Raw genomic sequence first — 20,584 nt, forward strand, 5'->3', positions numbered from 1 at the left:
TAAAGTCTGAAGGTTGACCATACTGTGTGACCTTATGTGAACAGCAACGGACAGAAGAAACAATGTGGGATCAGAGTGGACAGCCTTGGCAGCAATGGCCTCTAAACCAGCAACAGTGGATACAGACATCCCAAAATAAACAGGACTCAAGTCCTATATGTAGCCATAATTAAAGTTTTGAAAAAAAGATTTCTAATTCCTTCCCTCATCTATCGCTCCACTATCCTTTTTAATCCAAATAACAGGAGTGGCCCTTTTCAGCGGCGGGCCCTGGGGGGATTGCTTTTGGGGCATTTATTCATTAGTTTATGTCCTATATGCAGCCTTGAAGCCAAACAAAGTGTCTACATTGTAAATAAACCAAAAATACATAGCTTCATGTTGTTAAACAACTAACTAAAAAAAACGAAGATATCTGTGTTTGTTGTAGGAAAAACCGCCAAATAAAATGCCGCTAAATTGCCGCTAAATTTCCATATTTGTGCCGCTAAATTTCCATTTTTGTGCCGCTAAATTTGCTAATCCATGCCGCTATATCCTGGGGGGTCTGTGTATTAAGAACAGTGGGCAAGCCGCTCCCCCTGCCCTCGAGTAACCCCTCCCACTCTCCCTGCTCTCTGTATGCTGCAGCATACAGAGAGAAATGACGTAGGTAGGGCAGCCGGCCGAACCAATCACAGCGCTGTGCTGTGTGTGGTGGTGGGGGGGGGAGGCTGCCTGCGTGAGCGTGATGACGAGCACCATGGGAAATTCAAGAACAGGACGGCGGCGGGAGTCGGGACTCGGGAGTCTGGAGTCGGAACTTGAAGGCGGGAAGGGAAGGTAAGTTAAGTTTATTGACTTTACCCCGGCCTTTGAAAGGATTATGCCTAGGTAACGCCCATGATTGCTGACAGCTGAATCCTTTTCTGTTTCACTAAAAACATTATTTTTGTTGTACACGAAACGGAGTATTGCATTTGTGTCGTATGTGAGGCTTTTGTAGAAGACATCCGATTTTATATTCTAAAGCATCACCATCTAGCTATAAAATGAAGCAAATTAAATGCGTTCTTGAAACAATTTGTGTGAATTTATAAAGACATCGGATCATTCCGTTACAGGTGGGAAACGTTGCATAATTGCGCACCAGAAATGGAAGAGGCATAGATTTAGGACTCCTTCAGCTTGCTCGCCACAGTGCGCCGTCCACCACTTGTACGCCCCGCCACTTTCAAATGTCACCAGCCGCGACTGAATCTTACCCCAGGAATATCTTTAACTACTACTTACCCACGATCTGGTCCTACTGCCCATTGTAAAATATGGTCCAAGCATGTTTACAATCCAGCCCAGGAGCTCAATAACATGACAAAAAAACATTGAAATATTGACACGAGGACATACAGTGAGATCCTACAAGGTGAAAACAACAGCATTACATAGTTCCCATAAAGGCCTGGCATTGCACTGTGAACACTATGGATAAAACACAAACGTAAAAAAGACAAGTTTAGTCCTCAAGGGCCAATTTCATGAGAGTAGTTTATGATATCCACACAAGGTAAATTTATATACAAAAAATCCATATGGGAATCATGTACATCAAGGGCCTTACATTGGGGTCAAGGGGACCCTTTTAATTCCACTCACTTACATAGCAGGGCTCTGATCATGATTGGGTTTACAAATTCCATTTTGGGCTGAAAACCCCAGTTCCAAAAAAAAAAGATCAAAGTGGCTGTAGAAATCATAGGTGTTTTAAAAAAATAATAATTAATTGAAGTTATGAGAAACATACACCAACATCGGGGAACGGAGTAAATCACAAATTGTGACATGAATTGAAAGCAATACTAAAGCAAAAAGCATTGTATGGGAAGCAGCCAGAATGGTCATCAACAAGATAAAGAATATATTCCACAGTGTAGAGGAAAGCAACGTGGTGAGGAACCAAATTTTAAGGACAAATCAGGGGGCATATTACCAAGAGCCTCGTTAAAATTATCACAGTTTTAGTGGCAGGAAACTGCAGCTAAAACGGCGATAATGGGCTTGCTAATATGCGTTATAGAATTCCAATAGAAGTCCTTGTTAAATGTCCTGCACATCTAACCTGGGCTTCCATTGGAATTCTATAACGCATATTAGCAAGCCCATTATCGCCGTTTTAGCGTCAGTTTCCTGCCGCTAAAACGGTGATCATTTTAACGAGGTTCTTACTAATATGCCCCCTAGTGTATCCGGGCCAGCAAGTGAATCCGTCATCAGAAGCCGAATTGGATCTCACATACGCCTCAACCTCCATCTCCGTGGTGCATTCTCTATTAGTATACTGATATTCAGGAATTCACACCACCAACTCCAAGGATCAAGGGTTACACTAGCGAGCTAGAACTATGCCAACACAAGTCTGGCCAGAGATATTGAAAACATATATAAACCCACTAACTGTGGAGGAATAGCTGGAGAGTGTCCTGTGATAATCATTTTCAGATCCGTCACCACCCATAGATTTGAGATACTAAACATCTTACCTAAAATGAAGTCTCAGTTTAGATGCAGAGCAGGACAAGAGGCAAAGATATGGATCGCATTAGCCTCCCTCGAGGCGGCAATCGTTCGCTCGAAGCTTCATGAAATAGAGGCGGTGTGAGGTATAATAAAAGACATCAATGCATTTAAAATGATGCACCTTAATATGTGACACGTTGAGAGCCGACTGCTTCAAGATATTACTGCTCCTTAGGTCACCAGCAGTTACCTCTGTATTAAGAAGTTGGCTCCATTTATTAGCCCTGCCACAGAATGGATCCTCCATGTGGCCCCGAAAGTGCTGATAGATTTGCTTAAAGACCAAACCAATATTTCTCTTTGCTGGAGCTTTCGCTCCCAGCTCTAGTAACGAATTATCCAAGCACCACATCTCATCTACGTTAAAGCTGGATATAAAGAGTTGACCTTCCAGATACCTGTAAAAACAAGTATGCGGGAGAGAGAACTGCTGCTGCAAATTCTCAAAAGAAAGAAGAACTCCACCCTTGATGAAAATCAGCGAGACTCCCAAGACTTTCGATGCCGCTTTGTGCAAACCACCTCCTATTCACCCTAAGATTAGCAATCAAAATAATGAGGCAGGCGCTGGAATTGGAAGGCGAAGAACAGGTTTAATTTCTCCAGAGGAGAACACATCACATCAGACACCGGGGCTATCGCCAGGAGGTGCTCTAGCTGCAACTCTGTGGCATGGCCTTTTATATGCTTTTTAGTCAGTTTATTACATGGTCAAACATTCCTGGCATCAGTTTATTGCATAGTCAAACATCCTTGGAATCCCCGCCTCAAGCTAGTTCCCACACAGACCCAGCAGCAATCTCCCCTCCACCCAGATCTAACAGATGATCGCTATCTCGCAGCTGGACATTCCGACAGGATCTAAAAGTAGGTGGGATAAGTCAGATCTAAGGGTTTGTGTCTTTGATTAGATCAGGCCCCTTTGTTGGTGAAACAAGCCCTGCCGTGTGCGGGTAATAAACTATGTCCACAGGGGTTGGTTAGTGCCTGGGACCGGATTGAGTGACCAGGTGCAGGGAAGTGACTCCGGGGCATTGTCATGCTGACAAGGTTTTACGACCCTGGTACATGTGTTCAGGCTTGGTCAGAGCGCGGGGGATGATAGCGAGATCGGGGGGACTCACAGGTAACCAGCAGAGTATGAAATGGCCGCGATGTCTATGCGCATGTAAAGGCCCTCACTAAGAAAGATGGCGCCGGCAATGTTCATATTTGTCGTTTTGCTTTCTACACCCTCAAATAGTTGACCCACGGCAAAAAGTTCCCATGAAAGCCATCATGCACACAGGAGGGTAAATTGGGATTATATCCCAGATAGGTTAGCTGATTAAGTGGAATAAGATAAGAGAACATTTGTTTTAGAGAACCCGAAAAAAGTGGAAAAACCGTACGGGTCTTAAATCAGGTCCGCTTGAGATACATTGTATCCACAATATCATCGCCTGGAACAATTGGTCCTCCAGTGGCAGAAAGTCGGTGAACATATGCCCTTGTGTCCTTTGCCCATCCCAGAACCAAGTGGAGTTGTGGAAAAAATAAGGCAAGATAATACAACTGCAGGACTGGAAGCAAAACCCCACCATACTCTGTTGGCCATTGAAGAAACTGAATCTTACCACGAGGTTTCCTATAACAACAGATAAACCTCTTCCTTAAAGCCTCAATCCTGTTAAAAAAAACACCGGGAGAACTAGTGAAATACAAAAAACAGATAAAGGTACCATAGAAGGATGATAATTTTGATGAGATTACAGCATCCTATCAAACCTAGATGGAGATGGTTCCATTTAGTAAAAACTTAGGCAGAGTGTTGATAAAGCTTCCTGTAATTATTCTCAACAATATCAGCCATATGAACTGATAAGGTAACCCCTAAATAAACGGCCATCTGTGCCCATCTTTTATCCAAACCAGGGGGGGGTAACATTGGACAAGACCTGCATATTATCTGTGTTAAGCTTGTATCCAGAGACTTCCTTGAATGTTTGAGCATCTGCCACCACTGCCCCTAAATCGCTGATCAAGGTATGGGTTAAAACAGCGGATCATCTGCATACGCAAAAATCTTAACCTCAAACCAATGTATCCCCAGGGGATGAGTCGCCTCAGACAATCTCAGGAGTTGGATGAAGGGCTCTATTTATAATGCAAATAACCGAACGGAAAGAGGGCACCCCTGCCTGGTACCCTGAGAAATGGTTATAGGATCTGAGAGGGAGCCTGATCATCAGATCCTTGCTTTCAGCCCGATGTCAAGATGTTGAATTCTGGAGATAAAACCAGAGCCTAGTCCCACGGTCTCCATAAATTAATGAATGGATTATGGTATTTATAAAGTGCAACGTTCACTCCAAGGAGTACCTTGGCACTAGCAGAAAAAACATCTGATGATCTGTAGTGGGGGAGAAAACCAAGTTGAGGTACTGGAAGCAAGAGATTAGATGAGAGATTTTTTTTTTTATAAATTTGTTTTATTGTTGCATCAAAGTAAACAGATACAGTAAAGATTATCAGCCGACTTGGCCTCAACATTCGGCCATGTGTGCAACATTTTTTTTGGTTTATATAACTGGTGCAAATATACAATTCCTCGATCAAGCCATGCCGGTCGTATAGCCATGTCTATTGGTCGGGAGACAGTGAACCAGCATAGCCAAGAGAACAGTGGACGGTAACATGTATGTAAGTCCCGGTCTCAAAGACGTTGGATCGGGGCCTGTACTGTCCATGAGCGGTGCTACCAGAGAACAGGGGGGAACAAAACCGTGGGAGGGAAGCGTGTGGGCGCTAGCAAGGTCAAAGTAGGGGGACACTAGTGACGGGCGTCAGGGGGGGGGGGGACCCAGTGGGTCAATCAGCCTGCGTTCCAGAGGGGCGAGCAGGTAGTCAGGAGCATGTCCTGGGGGGGGGTGGGAGACATCAGGCAGATACTATCGAACTTCACGGACTGGGAGGGGAAGGGGAGGGGTAGGTGGTTCACTCACTGTCAAGGACTGTCGAAAGCTGTGGAGGAGCATGGCCCATTCCATGGATATGGGAAATTTACGCGCACCCCTGGCTTCTTCCTCCCTGAGGGCATCCTCTTCCGCCGCCGCCCATTTACTGACCGCCCCCGTCCAGGCTGCTATAGGGGGACTCTCCGGGGATCGCCAGCGCATGGTGATGCATCTGTTCGCCAACAGGAGCGCTAAGGACACGAAGCGTCTATGCACTGGAACCTGCTTAGGGACATGAAAGATGCCTAATGCGCTAGACTCCCAGGTGGATAACGTGGTGAGGCCTGTCAGTTCCGACAAGGTGTCATGTATCGCCCGCCAGAAGGAATGGAGGTCGGGGCAGCTCCAAAGCATATGGCGAAAATCCGCAGCAGGGGCGCAGCATCTGGGGCATAGGAAGGACGTGGAGGGATAGAATTTCTGTAAGCGCGCTGGGGTGAGGTATGCCCTGTGTAGGATATAGTATTGGATATTCTTAAAGCGGGCATTCCTAGAGACGCGTTTGGGGGCCTCTAGCGCCTTAGTCCACTCAGAGTCGTGCAGCGCGCGGCCTATGTCCTCCTCCCATGTAGTGCGCAAGGTCGTCAGGGGGGCTTGTGAGAGTTCTCGGATGGATTTGTACAACCAGGTAACCAAATGACGTCCCACCCCCATGCGTAGGATAGTGTGTATGACTGGATGCGTGTCTGGCTCGCCCGTACGAAGGTCGAAATGGGGTCGGAATCCATCAATCAGCTGTCGATATCTGAGGAATTGGCCCGGGGGGAGCCCATACTCAGCGGTCAGACGGTCAAGTGTTTTTAGCTGGCCTTCCTCAAAGAGCGACTCCAGATCCATGATGCCACAGAGCGACCATCTGGCGAAGAACGGAGCCGTGAAGTAGGAGTCTTGCCTGGGGCTGCCTATCAGCGGTAAGAGCGGAGAGTACGGAGGTCTAGCGGGGGACATGCGGTGGATCCGCATCATGCACCGGCGCGCTATCGTCACTTGGAGGGGGTATGTGCGCCGTGGCTTGGTGCCCGGGAGCAGTAGACGGGTGAGTTCCGGGGTCGCAATTCTATCGGTCGAAGTGACAGTTTCCTGAAGGTAACGGTCCGCCGTCCAGTACGACAGCCACTGGAGCTGCGCTGCAAGGAAGTATGACTCGAAGGATGGAGCTCCGAGCCCGCCCAGCGTCGTGGGAAGTTGGAGGGTTTGCAGGGCGACCCGGTGTCGGCCCTCGCCCCAGATAAGGGTCCCTAGGAGGGAGTCAACGTCGCGGAAAAAAGATCTAGGCGGCACCACCGGCAAATTCGTAAAGTGGTATAGGAGCCGGGGAAGCATGATCATTTTAGCCAGTGCAATCCGACCTATTGGGGCTAGTGGGAGTTTATTCCAGAAGGCAACCGCCGGGCGTAGACTGGCGAGTGCTTTGCAGTGATTCCCTGCGAAGAGGTCCGCTGGGGAATGATACATGCGGACACCAAGGTATCGGGGGGCTTCCGTGGACCACGAGAGTGTATGTGTTCCGAGCTCGACCTCCCGGGGGGGCAGGCTCGGGTGTAAGGGGTAGACCGTGGATTTGTCCCAGTTCACCTGTAGTCCGGAGGCATTCGCGAATTCCTCCAGTGTTGCCCCAATAGCGGTCAGGTCCGTATCAATGTCTCGGACATATATGAGGAGATCATCTGCGTACATGGAGACACTGTGGGTGCTGTCCGCTAGCGGGATGCCCCATTCCGCGCCCTCCAGGCGTAGCCTTACCGCCAGCGGTTCGACCGCCAGTGCAAATAAAAGAGGCGACAGGGGGCACCCCTGCCGCGTGCCTCGCCGAACCTCGAACGCTGGTGATATACGTTTCCCGATGCGGACACGCGTAGTCAGATCAGTGTACAAGAGGCGCGTGTATGCTATAAGCGTCGGGCCAATATTAAGGCGTTGCAAGACCGAAAAGAGATAGGGCCAGGTGAGGGTATCAAATGCCTTCTCCAGGTCCATAATGAGACAGGCGGCGCGAGGAAATCTGCCACGCACTTGATCTTGTACATGGAAAACTCGGCGAAGGTTCTGGGAGGTGTTCCTTCCCGGAACAAAGCCGCATTGGTCGGGGTGGACCAGTGGGCGTATGACCTGTGCATAACGATCAGCTAGAATTTTCCCCAGAATTTTACAGTCGGCCGATAGGAGCGTGATGGGGCGGTACGATCCCATGAGGAGTGGATCTCTGTGGGGCTTAGGAAAGGTGACGATCACGGATTCCCGCAATGACTGGGGCAATCTCCCCAGATGAAGGGACGCCCCGAATACCCGCGACAAATGGGGGACCACTAGGGAAGAGAATGTCGAGTAGTATTCCAGCGGGAAGCCATCCAGTCCTGGCGCTTTATTCCGGGACATGGCACGAATCGCTTGGGTAATGTCAGGGGGTTTGATCTTGGTGTCGAGGGTGTGCCTGTCTGCATCCGATATTGTAGGTAGCGTCAGCGGGTGCAAAAAACCATCCACGGAGAATGGGGAACAGTGGGTCGGAGTCCCGTATACTTGTGTATAATGTCGCTGGAACGCCAGGAGGATCTCGGCTTGGGAGCGCACTAGCACGCCGTCTGGATTGATGATATCCGTGATCGGCTTGATTACGGTATCTTGCCTCGCCATCCAAGCCAGGAGCGCGCCAGTTTTGTCTCTGTCCTTATGCACCCTAGAGGCATAAGCTCTAAAATTGTACTTTCGGAGGTCAGCGCAGGCCGTCTGATATTTCGCCTTAGCCTCGGCAGTGAGCATGGCGTGCTCCTCTGAGTCGTCAGGCTGCCTAGTGAGTGCGGCCAGAGACCGCTCTGAGGTCTGGAGCATCCGTTCCAGGGTGCGGCGAACCCCGACTACCTGTTTGATGCATTCGCCCCTTGCCACCACTTTAAAAGCGTCCCATTCCACCAGTACTGACGATGCCGTGTCTGTGTTGTGTGTGAAGTAGTCTTGGATGCTGGACTTGTGTGCGTCTCTGAACACTGGGTCCGTGAGGCAGTCTCTAGGGAGGCGCCAGGTGGGGACTGGCGGGCGCGGGGGGCGCCAGTTCAGTCGAATGACGTGGGCATCATGATCCGATAGGATCCGACCCAAGTAATCTGTAGATGCGATCTTAGGGAGGATCGGTGCAGAGCAAAGGAAACGGTCCAGACGGACCCTGAGGTTATGTGGGATCGAGTGGAAGGAGTAAACGCGGGCCAGCGGGTGTAAGTGTCGCCAAGCGTCGGTGAGTGTCCAGTGCGTGGTCCATGCCCTGAAGAGGTCTGCCTGTCGAGGGGCCGGGGAGTGTGTGGGGGGGGATGCGAGCGATCCAGGGTGGGGTCTAGTGTACAGTTAAAGTCGCCTCCCAACACCCATGGAACTGTAGTGAACTGGGCTAGAACGCCTGTGAGGTGGTCCCAGAATTTGTCCTGATCTGTGTTGGGGGCATATATGCTTCCAAGGAGTATACCCTGGCCATCGAGCACCCCTTCTAAAAGTGCATACCTGCCCTCTCGATCAACCACCCGTCGAAGTTCCCGGAAGGGAGTGCCAGGCCTGACCCAAATTAAAGCGCCGCGCGCAAATGCTGAATAGTGTGTGGCACAGAGGATACCTCGCCATTTGACCTGTAGGCGGGCGAGTTCGGTGGCATTAATATGTGTCTCCTGTAGAAACGCTATATTGGCTGACATGCGCCTAATATATGAGTAAACCGAGTAGCGTTTACTGGGTGTGTGTAGGCCTCGTACATTCAGTGTAAGGACGTTAACGTCCGTGCATGAGACTGCCATATTTAGGGTGTCGTGAGTGGGAGAGGGAACCCCCTGCAGCCCCCGCCGGCCGCCGGTGTGCATGTGACATACGTGTTCCTACGCGCCGAGCTTCCACAATCGTAGGGGAGGAACTAAGGGGAGTAACGATAAACAGAACTGTAGGTGGGAAACAGTCCCAATACTGAGGATATCTCACCGGGGGTGGCATATCCAAACTAGTGTCCCACTTGGGGAGAAATACAACGAATAACTGCGGGGGTGGCAGCGTGTGTCGCTGCTGGACTTGTGCGCGGGCCAGGCTCTTGTAGGAGAAGCGTCTATCGCACGTTAGCGCTTACAAGCAAATGACAGATAGTCTAGGCTCCTAGACGTCGCGCAGCACAACAGAACACCATGAGAAGGATATAACAGTAGGTAGTCCTTTCCTCAGGAGGAGGTGCCAAATCAGCTGGGCTGGGCAGCTCCCAAGGCGTGAGCCGCTACAAGGGGGGAGGAGATCGGTCCGATCCCGGACATTGTTCCATCACTGTCCCGATCCTTCTCAGGGGTGAACAGGTGCGGTTGGCCTTCCAGATCTGATGCCGTGGGCGACGTATGTAGGCCGGTCACCGCTTTCAAGGCATCTCGTCGTTCTTGCATGATTTGTGCGAGGTCGGGTGAACCCTGGGGGGGTGACTCCTGGTCTCTGGGGCGGCCCGATCGAGCACGGCTCGCACCTCGCCGTCTGGAACGCCGGAAGTCGTTATTGCGTGCTCTCTGGGGTCCGGGATTAGGGATGATTGGGCAGTGAAACTCAGTCCAATCCTGCGCTTCCTCCGCCGTATTGAAGAAGAGGGCTTTCCCTTTGTGCAGCACTTTCAGGCGGGCCGGAAACAGTAGGGAGTACTGAAGGTCGTTGGCACGAAGGCGTCTTTTGACATCGAGATAGGTGGAGCGCTGTTGCTGTACTTCTCGGGCGTAGTCCGGGAATACCATAACATGCTGGTCCTCCACCTGTAGGGGACCCACTGTCCGGGCCGCACGGAGCACTGCGTCGCGGTCTCGGAAGTGCAAAAATTTTGCCAGCATGGGTCGTGGTGGGAGGCCTGGTTTAGGTGCTCGGGCCGGGACCCTATGGGCCCTTTCAATGGAGAAGTACGCTGTCCTGTCTGCCTCCGGCGTGAAAGATTTGGTCCAGGATTCCATGTACATCAGAGGGTCCGAATTCTCAATCCCCTCTGGGAGACCTAGGACGCGAATGTTACATCTCCTTGAGCGTCCTTCTAAGTCCACCGTGCGTTCCTCAAGGGCCGCCACACGGTGTAGGACCTCCTTCAGTTCCGCCGTCTGCGATTTCACCACAGGCTGTAGCTCGGTCGCGATCCGTTCTCCCTCCTTCACTCGATCTGCCAACTTGCGGTGGTCGTCGCGGATTAGACTGATGTCCGTCGTCAAAGCTCCCAGCCGCTCCTCCATCGATAGGCGGGACAACTCAATTGCCGCCAACACCTGATCTAACTTCGCCGACAGTGTAGGGTCGGGTTGCGACGCATGGGCCTGCGTCCACGTCCTCGTTTGTGGCATCCTCTCGGGGGCCGTCTCGGGGACCGCCGAGCATTTCGCGGCATTCGTTTTCCCCATGACAGATATGGGGGGGGGGGGGGCCCCGGCTCCAGTGTATATCGCGTTCAGCAGGCCGCCTCCCTTTGGTATGTTCAGATAGAAGCTCAGCAGAGGATGAATACACGGGGGCGGTCACTGTCCACCCACTGGGGGGCCCCACAGTTGGTCAGGACGTCCTTAGGAGCTCGCAGCCGCAGGGGGCAATTTTTCGGGTGTTGGTGGATGGGCAGGGAAAGGGGTACTGCCACCACAGTTCAGAGGCCAGAGGTCCTTCGGAGAGTAGGCGCCCCTGTTAGGGCCGGGTCCAATGCTCCCTCCTCTCCGGCGTGCAGCCCCGCTCCCCAGGTAACCCCGGGGGCCAAGGAACAGACGACCCGGGCCCAGGGAAGGTCTCAGACGAAGTGTCTATGCCTCAGGGTCAGTAGAGCTCCGCGTCCCTAGGGTGATACTCACTCCAGTCACGGTGCCACGACACCCATGGGCGCCATGTTAGAGTCAGGCACCTGGGTCCACCAGGCCACTCGAGGATTTAGGCGTGTCCCAGCACCCCCCCCCCCCGAGCAGGGGCCAACATGGATCGCGACCGGACCCCAGAGGGGACAGGGGGGCCGCCGGATCACCGGCACCGCGGCTCGCGAGGGATGGGGGGGAGGGGGGGTGCACACCTACCGCCTTCAGGAGGGATCGTGGTCAGCGGAGGGTCCAGCGCCACACAGGTAGGATCTCCGTCGGTGCTCCGCGGCGATGAGGTGGACAGATTAGGCTCCTGGACACGAAGAGGCGCCGACGCCATGGAACTGCGTGAATGCGGCCGCCATCTTGTGAGTCGAGACGGTGCAGAGAAGAGCACCGGACCGAAAGTCCGGGGGTCCAGCTGCCGCGCTCCCCACCGGGCACCGGCAATAGTCCTGTCTCGCGATGGTCGCCGCTTCAGCGACAGAGTCTTAGAGGCGCTCCCGGTGGGCAAAGGGAGTTGCGCCCGCCATCTTGTGCGCTCAGCTCCGGGTGTAGAGAGGGACGGAGCAGTGGTTGCCGTGCGTCTGCAGATTCCCAGATGAAGGCAGAAGACGCCTCACTGCGGGTGAGTCGTTTAGTAGTAGGTATAGGAAGGCTGAGGCTCCCGGCGATCATGGAAAATGGGCAAGATGCTAGCCCGACCGCGGAGCCTCAGCAGGACACAGCCGCCATCGTGGCTTGCCAAGCCACGCCCCGAGATTAGATGAGAGATAGAACCGTATGGTTCAGTGTGGTAAAAATCCAGGTCTTTAGGTGCTTCTTGAAAGTGAGTTCCATTTGTGTATGTCTAAGCTGGGTGGGAAGGAATTCCATGCTTTGGTTCCTAAAACCACCATTGCCTTGCCCCCTGTAGTTTTCAGTTTGAAAGAGGGGGTGCTAACCGGTTCTCCACAGGATACAATGGATAATGTACGGTGTGTTTCTAGATCTTAGGTATCCTGGTCCTGAAGCTATTGTAGCTCTGTAAATGATAGTCGGGATTTTAAAGAGAATCCTCTTGCGAATAGGCAGCCAGTGAAGGATTTTAAATGCTGCTGCTGAAGAGGAGCCTTTTGGCCATTTGAGTACCTACCTCGCTGCAGCCTTTTGGACAATCTGCAATCTTTTCAGGACCGTCTTTTTTCTTCCTGCATACAGACTATTACAATAGTCCAGACGTGATAAGATTAAGGCAGCTGTAACCGTTTTCCTAGCAGGTAATAGGAGAAGGTCAAAAAACGTTCTACGGGTTTTTATCGTTTGGAAGCAGGTAACAGCCACCGCAAGGGCTTGCTTATGGAAAGATAATGTGGGATAAAATTTGATCCCTACATTTCTCACCGTGACCACTGTGTTAGGAGGTGGGGACGAATTTGAGGGCCACCACTGGTTTGGCGAAAATACGTTGGATTTTCCAAATAACATCATTTCTGTTTTTGAACTAGTGCATTTAAGATGATTCAATTTCATCCAATCCATCACTGCCGTCAGGCAATGGTGAAACTTCTCTTCCGCTACTGTAGAGTTTTTGTCGAGAGTAAGAATCAGCTGTGTATCATCTGCATACGCTATGGATTCAACATCAAATGACCCCCATCCCCCAAAGGAAGGGCCAGGAGACTCAATCAAAGGTCTTCTCAGTATCTAGAAGGATCATGCCCACTGGTGCCCCGCCAATAAAAGCCATCTCTAGTGAAGTGATTGGTGTATTGACATGAGATGTCGTGTCATGTCCCGAAATGAAGCCATGCTGGTTTGGATCAACCAAGCCCGAGAAAACTGCAGACCATCGGTTAGCGAGAATTTGTGTGTAGATCTTTGAGTCTGTATTGATTAAAGAGATAGGGTAGTATGACCCACAAAGCTTGGGGTTGTTCCTTTTTTTGGAAAAATAACAATATTGCTCTCTTCCCAAGACCCAGGCACCTGACCAGAAACTTCGAAAAAGTTGAACAGATCCCTGGGGATCAGAGTCAAAATATGCAAAAAGGTGGCATAGAATTCCAGCATGATCTGATCTGGGCCAGAGGCCTTACCTTTAGCCGTGGAACCAATAACAGTTTCCACCTCGCCAAGAGTTATAGGTGCATCGATCTTTGATCTTTCAGTATGGGCAACTTTATGGCGGCGATACCGCCCAATAAATGTAAGAATTTAATGGTGGATGCAGAATAGTCTTCTTGGTGGAGAGCTTGATAAAACCAATGAAAGACATCTCTTATAGTGGCTGGATCTCCCACCAGCTTGCTGTTCTTGACGCTGATCTGGTGAATGATGTTGGCACTGGAACTATCCTTTATGACCTGCCCTATATTTTTGCTGTTTTTGAAGCTTGACAACTGCCTTGCGCAATAGTTTTTGACCACCCATCCCAAATTTGATTCTACACTGCCAAGGGTCTGGTGGGCCTCCATATCTGCCTTTTGTTGGCTGGCAGCAACCTGAAGCATTTGTCTGTGGCCTGAGGCCTTACATATGTACCAGGTAACAGAGTGTGATGCTTAACCGATATTGTAAATTCAAAAACTCACATACGTTCATAGCATCAATATAGCCAACACCTAATAGCAGTTTGCACTCAATTGTCCAACCCTGGGGCCCTGATGCCTGTAGGCCCAGAGGATTCACCGAACAGGGATAGAGAATTGGGGTCAGATATGACCCTTGGATTAAGAGCCAACTATTAAGATGAAACCAATGTATTACTGATTACAAATTTATGAGGAGTGGAATAGAAAGTGAAACTCGGTTCCTTTAGTCACTCAAAATGCCAGAGATCGACCAACGAATATGAGGAGATAAGCTGGTGTAAAGCTTCCATAAGTCAATGCTTACCTCCAAGAACCCTGCTAGAATGAACCAGGTCAGGGGCCAAAGCCTGAGAAGAGTGGATATTGGGGCATAGAGTCACATTAAAATTGCCGCAGACAATGAAAAGTGGTGCCCAGAGATGAAACTTAGTCAACTGAAAATCAAAGGTCCTTCGATCATCAGTATTAGGGCCATAGACAACATAGATGGTGAAGCAGAAGCAATCTTTCTGGTTAGTCGCAAAAAGCCATCTGCTCCCCGAATCCACCCTCTGGCGTTGCACTCCCCATTTACCATCTTGAGCCAATAATGCAACACCCCTCTGCGCAGAAGTGAAACACGAAGTGGACAATCCAAGATCCTTTAACAAAGAGCCTTCTGCACGAGCTAGGTGTGTTCTCCTGGAAACAAATAATTTGTGGCCTGAGGGTGTTCACCTCCTCCCGTATGAACCTCCGCTTATGTGGCTACTTGATCCCAATTACAGAATAAGCAGTTGCTGGCCAGGACACCTATGACCAGCCACTAACATTAAAACTCGAATTCCACAAGCTATTCCTCATACATACAATTACCTGCTGACACGTTACATAATAAGTTTGCCTGAAACTGATACTGGTAAACGCAATTGTTACCCCACACGCCAAGTTTCTCAAAGTAACAGTTTCAGTGCTTCCCCCACCACACAGTGTCTTCAAAACCCAACCCAAACTAACGCCACCCAAAACCCCAGCACCCAGCACCCCACACCCCTGGTTCCCATAATGGCAAACCAACCCACCCACCCCAAGCAATGACCTAGAAAAATAAATAACCCCCCACTAAGGGTTACCATCTATTAAGGCTCCTAGTCGAGGTCAGCCCCTAGCATGACCTCCCCAGAATGCAGTAAAATACAACTTCCACCTAGAAAGCGACTAGGAATAGGTAATAAAAAATAAGACTTCAGAACCCTTCCCCGAAAGTGAAAAACAAGAGCGAGAGGGAGCAAGCATAGAGAAAAGGAAAAAGAAACACGGGGAAGAGAAAGATTCTTTGCCCTCTTACCCCTCCCCCAACCCTGCAAATTCAGCCGTCAAAGGAACACACCCCTTCCCCCAACGTCCAAAGGCAAGGAAACCCATTCTAGGGGGAGACCCTTATACTTGCAGAGAAGGGGAAACCTTGTTGAATGAGAAAAACATAAACAGCAGACAGAGCAGTCTCAACCAACTGGCTGCCTCTTTGTTAACAGCTCATGCAGCTTTAAGCCTTCATAACAAAAGAAATCCTGGTCCTCCATCGGATCCGCAAAGTTGCAGGTTCCCTAAAAGTGACAGTTGCCCCCAGCGTAAGAAGTGCCAAAATGTGCTTTCAAAGCAGCCAGTGCCTCACCACCATTTGATGACAAAAATGAGAGTAGACAAAAAAGTCAACCCCGCAGGCTTTAGCAGGCATTTTAGGAATGGCTGCACAGTAGATCTCTTGGCGAAGGATGAAGTTCCCATAGTAGATAAGGATAGATGTAAGCAAGAGGACTTGGGGGGTTTGAATGGAAAGTTATGTGCCCTCTATCTCATACAGTCTAAATCCCAATCGCTTAATGTAGGGAAAGCTTCTTGTAATAAATACACCACAAATCTGCTAGGGTTGTCACCATCCATGCCTTCAGGGACCACCAAGACCCGTACGTTATTCCTGTGTGACCTGTTTTGTAGATCTTCCATCCTGGATGAAAGAGTAGTAAGCTGAGTATCATGTTGGGAAATCACTGATCTGTTCTTCTCCACCTCTGTTCGGAGGGCCTTTTGAGATGCCTCAACTGCCCCAATCTGATATTGTCTGATATCCATATTTTTTTACATGTTACGTAAGACAACTTGAGTTTTCAGGTAGGTGGCCTTCAATGCGACCAAGTCTTTCTGGTAGTCCTCCCTATGCCGCAACAGGAGGTGGTAAATAATGCCCAGAGTGGAGCCATCCTGTGCATCTTGTAGTGACGCTAAAGGAAATAACCCTAACAAATAGGGAGGTCAAAAACCTTGATCATGATCACTAGAAAGTGGCCGGTCAACAGTTGATGTAGTAATGGAGGGCACTGAGATATGTGGGAAGAGGTTGGAAGATGTCAGTTTGATCCCAGCTAGATCCTATGATGACTCCTCTGTACCATTCAGCGAAGGAGCGGGATCGATTATCTCTTGGTCAAAAGCAACTGTGACAAAATCCTCAACTTGAGCTGTTGTGAAGTTCCCTATCACACTCAGTTTCCTTGAGGAAAGCAATGTGGAGGAAGAGGGATCAAAGCTCGTAGAGAGATGCCTTGGGAGCACTTTGTGACTGATACCATCTTTTGTATCCTTTCCATTCAGGACAGATTTTGCAGCTTGATCTTCATCCACCTCATCACTATCGGTCCAGTCGGAGAGGGAAAAAACACCTCATGGTCATCACCCACCAAGCAAGCTGAGTTCAAACCACCCACTAGTATAGAGAGTACAGAGAATGCTAATGGGGCTGCGTCAACTGTACACCATGGGCTTGCCCCTCCTCAGCCGTAGACTGACAGATATTTCTGTCCATATTTTATTGCTGAGTTAGACCCTGCTGGGCTGGGGGAGTCCCTGTCGAGACAAATGACTTCTTGGTGCTTGCTACCGGTTTTGATGGGAAGGGCGGAGTGGGGGCTTGTGCTACTGGCTCAAAATGTAAATCAATGTCCTTGATCCAGAGATCAGGAGACTACCGGAGTAGTGGGAGGGAGTGGAGAGATAAAGGAATCCAAAGTTCGCTGTGAGTCTGACAGCATACCACCCCGCCCCATCCCAGTAGGGCCAGAAGCAGGCACGATAGAAGCACCAGACATCTTCTCAGCAGGCTCCAAGTCTCGGCTGGACTAGGCCAGGCTGACCCCCACCGGATCCAGACATTAGGTTTCTGCTGTTGAAGATTGCACAGAGGTTTTAACATCCCTAAGTCCACTACGGCTGGGTGCTATCAGCCAGTTTGCCGGGAAGAGGCCTCTTCCTTTCCAGCTTTGATGAAAGATGGGTGCTCGTTGTATCTGGCCGCTCTTCTTTCCTCAGTGCCCCCATGAAAGATATACTGGCTTGCAAGAGATCAGTAGTTAGCAGAATACCCTGTAATGTGAGAAAATCCACTTTGATATATTTTGCAGCATCAGCCGCTGTCCCCTGATTTCAAAGAGACCCTCTCGGGAATGGTGGGATAACATGTAACCAAGTATTCAGCAAGGTGAGCAGCCAGAAGCCTAGCCAGCAGCACCTGATTTGCACGCTGGAGCTGTAACAATGTAGCAAAAATAGGAAGACAACATTTCATGCTTGCATTTTGGGGGCAGAACCAGTTTAGCAGATCAGCCTTCCACTACCAATGCTAGTGGCGTCCTTGCCGAAATACGGTGCTGGTAGTCCTGAGCCGAACCCCCTGAAGGGAGTGCCAGCCATGGTGTTCAGCTCCCACTCCTGGGTCACTCCAGGAGAGCTCTGCCTCACAGCGCCTATGTGCTCCAGTCGCGAGGGAGCATTCACTTCATCTGTCTCAAGAGCGACATGTGGCGAAGCTTGGAGAATAGGGTCTGGAGGGCGATGCTGACAGCCCAACTCCGATAAGCATTGAGATATTGCCGACTGTAATGTCCTGCTCCTGCACCGGTGCAGCAATGACTCCTCCTCCTCGATGCCGAGCAATTCCACACAGCTGCCAAGCTGCAGACCAGTCACGATCGCGGACAGACCGCAGAGATAGGGACCCAATTGGAGCCTGAGTTGGGGAGAGGAGAGAGGGTCAGTCCATTATTCTGCACGTACCGGAGGAGTCAGACCTCCGACCTTACTCAGCAGCACTCAATTACTAACCGCCATCTTGCCAAAAATCATAGGTGTTTGATACTGTAATTTGCAGCTGCTAAAACCTGGTCACAAATCGTGGGAGCAAACAGTGCAAAAGTGATGTTTGTGCATATTGCAATGGAGAACAACATGAACAAGTAGCCTGTTATTCGCCATTCCTCCATAGGTTGCAGCAATTTATGGAACAATTGATTTCTGAACCTTGTGCAATCGTAAATTTGCAGGTGTGCAATTGGCACCTGATTTTAGTGGTGTGATTGGGCACTCAGTAAATATTCTAAAAACGAGGCCTGGAGGATTGTGGGATGGACATGATTGACAAACATTTTTAGAAAGAAAAAATCATTAAAAATGGTGGTAAGGGTATATAAGAGTTCTTCTGAACTCTTAAGTGCCATTACACATGGGATAAAAGTGCTATCTGCTATTTATTATCAGGCTATTGTAAATCACTGAGACTTCCGAGGGCATTTTATTCCGTACAATACATGGTCACACCATCACTCTAACCGTGAACTGCTTAAATCCTTGCGGCAGATTAAGAAACAATTCACACATGCAATGCCGTGCAGCAAGCAAAGTTGCTGAGCGATACTGGGCGGGAGGAGAAACAGAGCTATATTTACTAAGATGTGGCTCTGTTCTGCTCCCTGCGTATGCTGAGGCACTTTTGGCTGCCATGCCCAACACAGACATTCTAGCACCATAGAAAGCACTGTGGTAAGTATAGTTTCCGTGCAGAAAGGGCCCCATCCTGTACAACAAATATACTTTAAGGCATTTCCCTCCGTATATGTGCACTGCTGATTGAGGCACACTAGGAGAGAGGGAGAAATGAAAACATTTCTCCTTGTTATGCCTGTGTCAGGGAGGAGCAGGATTTTGGTGCAAATCCATTACTACAATAAGTCAAAATCCCTGGGTGTTCGTAAGGGAACACCTATGCACCTCTCATGTAACGGCCCCCTGGACTCAAAGTAACAGAAGGAAGTGCCTTGTGATGCATTGCATTACTCTGGTTTACAATTCAATGCAAATCTCAATTTACGTTGTATTGTAAATATCACCCGTAGTCATGTTTGCATAAAAAAACCAAATCCAGCGCAAGGTCTAGGTAATAGGTAGTCTAGTTGCAGTCATCAAGAATAAAGGAGCAATGTGTAGTAGAAATTTTACACCCTAAAAACTGTTACTAATTTGCTGCAAAAAGATATTAAATTCAGTTTAACGTAGCCAGATTTAAAAAAAATGTTGCAGCTTAAAATCTGCAGAAACATTCAGAGAGATTTGATTTTTCTTGTATTAGCAAATAACGTGCAAAAAAAATGTTACTAAAAATTTCCTCTGATCACCATTCGTGTTACAACAACACATCAGAAGAAAGACAAACCAGTCCTTGTTTTCGTTTAAACTTCAGCTATAATTATTCTCTATGACCTTCTTTTACCTCAACAGCCATTATGACTTGACGACTCAACAGTAATAACTTACTACATACTTACTACAGTTGAGTAGCTACGTCATTTTCACATGACTTTAAGAAGCATATAAGATGTTTAGGGTTTATATACAGTGATTGCAGGCTCCCAATGTTTTATGAATATATGGGTGGCAAACACTGTTGTCCCAATAGCTATGAAGTTAAAGGCCGGCTTCACCTAACATCCCGCTGGGGGTGACACTATAACATACAGTGAGTCGAAGCAGATTGTTTGACTTTCCAGGTGCACGTGGGAGGAGCAAACATTGAAAGTAGAATGTTGATAGAAACATTGCCATATTTTCAATCGCTCCAGCCAAGAACATGAAAATCTGTCACTTGCCAAAGTGTCTCTCTTTTTTGTTTTAGATTGAGTGAACCCGGTGTTGAGATGGAAGGTGGTTTTTTTTAAGTTCAATAAAAGTTTATTAAACAGAATATATAAGGTATCAATACATAGTACAGCAAAAGAATTATGTGGAAAACGGGAAGGGAAGGTGAAGCATAGGAAGAAAAATCGGAATAAACTGTAAAATTGAGGAAACAACAACAAACTTATCATGGGCATTAATGAGTAAAAAGAAAGGGCATAATGATTAAACAACAAAGCAAATGAAAACGAGGATATGCAGGTAATAATGTTAAAAAAGAAAGGAAATGACAAGGGCATCAGGGGGGTTTGGCGACTTCCTGCTGAGCAGGTTTTGGACAGAATGAACGAGTTGTACAATTATCTAGATACATCGTAACTGGAAGCCAGAGATCTGCACGTTTGGCTGCCAACTGGGCAGGAAAAACAAAAGCAGTATCAAGTCTGTGATTATGACAAACATTATACCACCATGCTCTGAAAGAAATAGTAGAGGTATTTTTCCAATTAATAGTAATCTGTTGAAACGCAACAGCCAGTAGCAAATCAACAATACGAACCTGAAGATGAGTCCCATCCCAGCAAGGGGAAAGACTTCCCTAAAAGAGATGGGTTGGAGACAAGCTAATAGAGGTATGGAAAATGACATTAATTTGAGCCCAGACCTG

The sequence above is a fragment of the Lissotriton helveticus genome, chromosome 6, assembly GCF_964261635.1.
Source record: "Lissotriton helveticus chromosome 6, aLisHel1.1, whole genome shotgun sequence".
NCBI classification, from domain to species: Eukaryota; Metazoa; Chordata; class Amphibia; order Caudata; family Salamandridae; genus Lissotriton; species Lissotriton helveticus.